This window comes from Jaculus jaculus, chromosome 5 (genome assembly GCF_020740685.1).
Source record: "Jaculus jaculus isolate mJacJac1 chromosome 5, mJacJac1.mat.Y.cur, whole genome shotgun sequence".
Lineage (NCBI taxonomy): Eukaryota > Metazoa > Chordata > Mammalia > Rodentia > Dipodidae > Jaculus > Jaculus jaculus.
In genome coordinates this window covers 28,848,238-28,854,494 of record NC_059106.1, presented here as the reverse complement: position 1 = coordinate 28,854,494, position 6,257 = coordinate 28,848,238, and positions in this window count along the sequence as shown.

The following is a 6,257-nucleotide window of genomic DNA, read 5'->3' as shown; positions in this document are numbered from 1 at the left end:
AAAATGCGGTAATCATAATGGGATTTTATTCAGCCAGAAAGAAGCACATTATATATTTGCAAGAAAATAGATGGAATTGAAAATCATATTAAGAAAAACTTAGAAAGATAAATAACACATTTTGTGTCATATGTACAATGCATGCACACACAGATAAGAAAGAGACTATTTGTGAAGAGGAAGGAGAGAGATAAGAAGGATAAGGAAGTTTTACCTTCAGCATCATAGAAAGCAAGTGCTTGTAAAGTCCTGGATAGTGGGGAAGTTCTGTGCAGCTGAAAAGATGGCTCAGTAGGTAAAATATCAAGAACTTGTCAGAGAAGTAGAGCATGAATGTGGTAAAAGCGAATGCTACATATGAATGAAAATGTCATAATCAAGCCCATTGTTTTGTATAATTAGGATATGCTAATAAAATGTCATGTGGAGTCTTGAAAAACAGAGGTGGTAAGTTCACTATGGCATAAGGGCTACGTGATGCACTGGAGGCAGGAAAGGAGAGCACCATACGTGAGCACAGCCTCAGACATGTGGCAGTTTGACTCAGAGGTTCCCCCATACACTCATCTGTTCCGAATGTTTGCTCTCCAGTTGGTAGTAGTTTGGGAGGTGGAGCCTTGCTGGAGAAGGTGTATTATTGGTGGTGGAATTAGGGATGTTATAGCCAGCCTAACTTTGCTAAAGTGGGGCTCACTCTCCTGCTGCTATTGTCCACCAAAAGTTGGCAAAAAGGTAGTGTCCAACCTTTGCTCATGCCGTGCTCAATGGAGTTTGGCATACAGCTTTCCAGCTCCGAAAGTACATGAGAAAAACTGGAGGAGTAAGAATCATTTTCATGTGAGGATAACGGGAACTAGAGAAGTAGCAAATCAAAAGACAGATGGGTTTGGTATGCTTGTAATCATAGCACTTGGGAGACTCTGGCAAAGGGATTATGAGTTTGAAACCAGCCTGACCTTAATAATGAAACTCTGCCTGAAGAAAACAACCAAACCAACCAACCAGACTCTGAAGTAAACATGGCATAAGATGGAACATAGGACCATAATATAGGGACAGAACAGACACTGAACCATGAGCATCCACAGTGACTCTGACTGAGCTGGGTGGAAAGCAGATGATGGATTGCTCTGAGCTTGACTATTATGACAGCTGTAAAACTAAAACCAGCTCCTAAATGCTCAATTACTGGAGGTGCACATAAATAGAAGTGGGCAGGGAGGCAAGGATTCAATTTCCTTGAGCTCAGCTGCCTGTATTTCATTAGGTCCATTCTAATTTATTTGGGGCCCCAGGCGTGGGTACTTGCTCCTTCCTGATTTTCATGCATAAATGACATTTTACCAATTCCCAGTTCACCCTCTTTCCTTTGTGTGTTCCTAATAAGCTCTGCTCTGACCTAGTGCAGCCTGAGGTACCCATGTGGGTCTATGGGCTGCTGAGTGCGTTCATTTTGGTTAATTCCCATAAATGCATTTTAAGTAATTGTCCAGGCAACACATGCCAGTACCTGTCATGGGAAGCAATGACTATGTGCAGAAATATCAGTAGTCAGGAAAATCAGTCTTTGGTTGGGCTCCAGCAAGTAGCTGGGCTCCCGCACTCTTATGGCAAAATGAGTGTGTTGTAAGAGTTTTCTATGTTTTATAAAGTCAATTAAAAAATTGTATCAGAAAACTACTTCTTCTCTTTGTAGTGAGAGACTAAAGACTATCTCTACTTCCTTCCTCTAGACATTTTGTTGAAAAAAAAAATATATATATATATGTCAAGAGTCCAGTTGGTCTAATTATGTCCAAAGCAATTACAACCAAAACATCTGCCTGGTCAAGGCTTCACAGAACATGGTTCTGTGGCTCAGTCCTAGGAAGGAGCAGAAGGTTAAGTCCACTGATGTTCCCATGCACACCGCATAAGGTGAGCTAACTCCACATGCTTTCATCACAAGGAAAATAATATACGAGCTGGAATGCATTGTCCAATCCCTTTATAGAGCATTCCCAGAAATAATCTCATGTTTTAGTTTCTAACTGAGGTTTAAAAATATTAAGTAGAGGGGCTGGAGGGATGGCTTAATGGTTAAGCACTTGCCTGTGAAGCCTAAGGACCCAGGTTCGAAGCTTGATTCCCTAGGACCCACGTTAGCCAGATGCACAAGGGAGCACTGCGTCTGGAGTTTGTTTGCAGTGGCTGGAGGCCCTGGTGTGCTCATTCACTCTGTCAATCTCTCTCTGCCTCTTTCTCTTTCTCTCTCTTTCTCTGTCTCTCTCAAATACATAAATAAAAATAAACAAAATTTTAAAAAAACATTTAAAAAAATAAAATAAAATATTAAGTAGAAATAGGATACTTAGAGGATGCTTCAAATTGTAAAGTGTTTGCTAAACAAACAAGAGTATCCAATTTTGGACCCTCAGCACCCATGTAAAAGAATGCACAGGAGAGCAATGAAGAAACAGAGACAGGGAATTGTTGGGCCTTGAGAGGCCCGGAAGCGAGGCCTAGTGGAACTTCCTGAGCCTAGCTAAAGTTTGGCAACCTGTCTCTGGTCAGCTGTGACTCAGTGGGGCGCCAAATGCCTCTGGCCTGCCACTTCTGCAAAAAAAGAGTTAGAGTTCCTGTGCACGTGCTTAGAACGAATCATTTCAAAAGTTGAGATATGCTATTGGCCCTTACACCTCATCCTTTTCTGAGATCTCTGCCTTTGTTCTCAACACTATATAAACACCTGCCTGTTACAATAAAGTGAGATCCTGTTTCGACAAGTCTCCAGGCTCAGTGTGTTTCTCTCTGGTGGCTAGGAGGGGGTCTGGGTTGTCGACACTCACCATCCCGCTCAGACCCAAAGAGAGACTAGCGTGACTGGCTCTTCTACAGGCCTACCTGCCAGAGGACCCAGCAGGGAATCCCTGGATCTTTCTGACTACTTAGTCTAGCTATATTGGTGAGCTCCAGATTCTATGAGAGAAACTGTTTCAGGAAACACAAGGTGGAGAGGGACTGAGGAAACCAGGTGATGTTGACCTCTGGTCTCCTCATGCATGTGCATATACATGGCATGCACACTTGCATAAAAATACAAAAACAAACATTTATGTACACCACACACATGCATACATAAACAAAGAAAATAAGTGATCTGAGATCATGTGGCTCTATCAGTAGCAGAGTATATGGTGTCTGTACCCTCAAGTGTGTTCTTGACTTTTGAGTAGGAGCACTGGACATCATCTGCTCTAGATCCTGCACATGTGCATGGGTGGCCTTTTCCTCTCTGCTGTTACATTGCAATGTGGATGTGTGCAACACACTTGGACAGTTAGCACAGTGTGAGATGCACTCAGTTTTGTTGTTGTTGTTGTTATTTTTGTTTATTTATTTGAGAGAGACAGAGAGGGACAGAAAGAGTCAGATAGAGAGAGGGAGAGAGAATGGGTGTGCCAGGGCCTCCAGTCACTGCAAATGAACTCCAGACATGTGCGCCCCCTTGTGCATCTGGCTAACGTGGGTCCTGGGGAGTCCAGCCTCGAACCAGGGTCCTTAGGCTTCACAGGCAAGCACTTAACCACTGAACCATCTCTCCAGCCCTGCACTCAGTTTTCAAGGAACTACGTGGGATATACCATGATGATAGCTCATTCTGCAGTTGCTCAGTCAATGCAGGAGGATGAAGTCATCAGTCAAGATGATCCATAAGCAGGGGTGAGAGAGACAGCTCAGTTCACAAGCAAGAACACCAGTGGTAGTTTGAATGTATGGCCCCCATAGACTCAGGCTTGAATTTTGAGACTCCAATGGGGAAAAAAGCATGTTTTTGGGTGAACAGGAATTTCAGACCTAAGGTATGTGGAGGGGAGTGGGAGCTCTGGTGGTTCCTGCTGCTGGTGTTGGAGTTGCTTGCTGCAGTTGTTGCTCTCTGCTTGGATGTATGGAAGTAAGCCACTGCTTCTGCCATTGATGAAGTTTACTCTGGATTGGGGTAAGCCTGAAATAAACCCCTTGTTCCCATAATCTATGTCTGGCTTGGATGTTTGTCTCAGCAGCAAGCAGCTGAATACAACAGCATCTGAGTTCAATTCACAGTAATCACATCAAATTCTTGGCATGTTGCATGTGCCTATAATGCCAGCATTAGGGAGAGAAGGACACTGGATTCTTGACACCCACTGGCAAGCCAGTCTAACCTAATTGATGAGTTTCAGATCAGTGGGAGATCCCAATTAAGGAATAGGTGGATGGTGTTCCTGAAGATGACACTGGAGGTTATTTTTTGGTACACAGACATCCATTATCTTTGTTTTTCCCAAAAATAAGGACTGAGGTTTAGAAAAGGCCTATGATTTTCTAGAGTCACATGTATCAGAGCTGAGTCATATGTAAGCTTCCAGCAGACTTTTTTTTAATCTTTTTTTTTTTGTTTATTTTTATTTATTTATTTGAGAGTAACAGAGAGAGAGAGAAAGAGGCAGAAAGAGAGAGAGGAAAGTGGGCGTGCCAGGGCCTCTGGCCACTGCAAACAAGCTCCAGACGTGTGCGCCCCCTTGTGCATCTGGCTAACATGGGTCCTGGGGAATTGAGCCTTGAACCAGGGTCCTTAGGCTTCACAGGCAAGCGCTTAACTGCTAAGCCATCTCTCCAGCCCTCCAACAGACTCGTAATGACACTCAGCCACCTCATAAGTAATCTTGAAGTGTTCACAAGAGACACCAAGCTCTTTCTCCTGATTTCAATCCCATCACTTCCATTTCTCACTTCCTCCTGCTCCAGGGGCATTTCTCATTATTTTTGTACCCATACTACTTTCAAAACTCACTTCATATCCATGAAAAATATAGAAATGTGGCTATCAGATTGCACTTAAATTTCTAATGGGACAACCCACATAATTAGCTTTGTCTATGGGCAAGCAGAGGAAAATAAATCAAATGGAAGGGAAATTTTGATCTACAAAGAGGAGGTAAAACCACCAGAAATGGTAACTGGAGGAATGAATTTTTATTCCCCACTTACCACTCTAAAATATAACCATTTTCCACATTTACATCTGTATGAATTCTGAGCACTGTGGTCTGAGGCAGCAGCATTGTTGGGGGCCATGTGCGGTGGGGTGAGGCATGAGCTCCAAGCAGCAGCAGCAAAGGGACTAGGAGGCACCAAATAGCCCTGCACAAAGGGTTAGAGAGCTGGAAAGCAGCTCCTGTGTGCTTGTCTTGCCTGGAAGAGAGGAAACAGGGAACTGGAGACCTATACAGACAAACAGAGGTGAGGGATCCAAATCCTGGCTTTCTGTCCTCAGCTGACCCTGTTTTCTACCTTGAGAGGCAAAGGGGAGAATGAACATTGTTCAAATTTACAGTGATAATGATGAACTGCTAAGAAAATCTTTCCAAGCAGGAAATTGCACATACTTACATTAACATACACAATCCATTTTTCTAAATGAAAAGTAACATTACAAACTTCCCCAGGAAAACAGAGTTGGGCCTTATATTTTAAAATTTAAGTGGCTAGCTTTAAGTTTGTGGGTCAACACTATGAGTTATGCATCCCAAATCTGAAAATCTAAATGTGAAACTTTTTGAGTGACATGATGATACTGTGGAAATTTCCAGACCAGGAAACATGTTTCATACATACAATTATTAAAATTGTATAATATTACCTCCAGGCAATGCACAGATGGCATATATGAAAGGTAAGTGAATTATTTAGAATAAGGTACCATCCCCAAGATAGTTCATTACTTATATGCAAGAACTTAAAAATTAGAGGAAAATATGAAATCTGAAATAGTTCTTGTCACAAGCATTTTGGAAAAAATGATATTCGACATGTATCAGCTTTCTGACCATAAATTTTTGGTACTTGTTTTTTAAATTTTTAAACATATTTTTAAACATATTTTATTTATTTTGAGTAATTGCCATTTTCAATAGGCATATTTGAATGTGTTCTTATCTTTACCGCTTTTCTCCTTCCTGAAATGCATTCAAAGTCTAATTAATTTATTCATGGATTCTCATATCTTTGAGTTCAGCACATACATTTTTTAACAGCTAACACCTTTCTAATGTTAAAAAACTACATATACAAATAAGCATAAACACACATACAAATCTATCAGAGTTCTGATATCAAGTCACTTTCTGTCTATAGGGTAGTTACCATTTTTTGAGTGAGAATTTTATGGGCATACTTATTATTGATACATCATGTGTTGGTTCCATTTTTAATTTGTGAACATAACTGCAAATTAA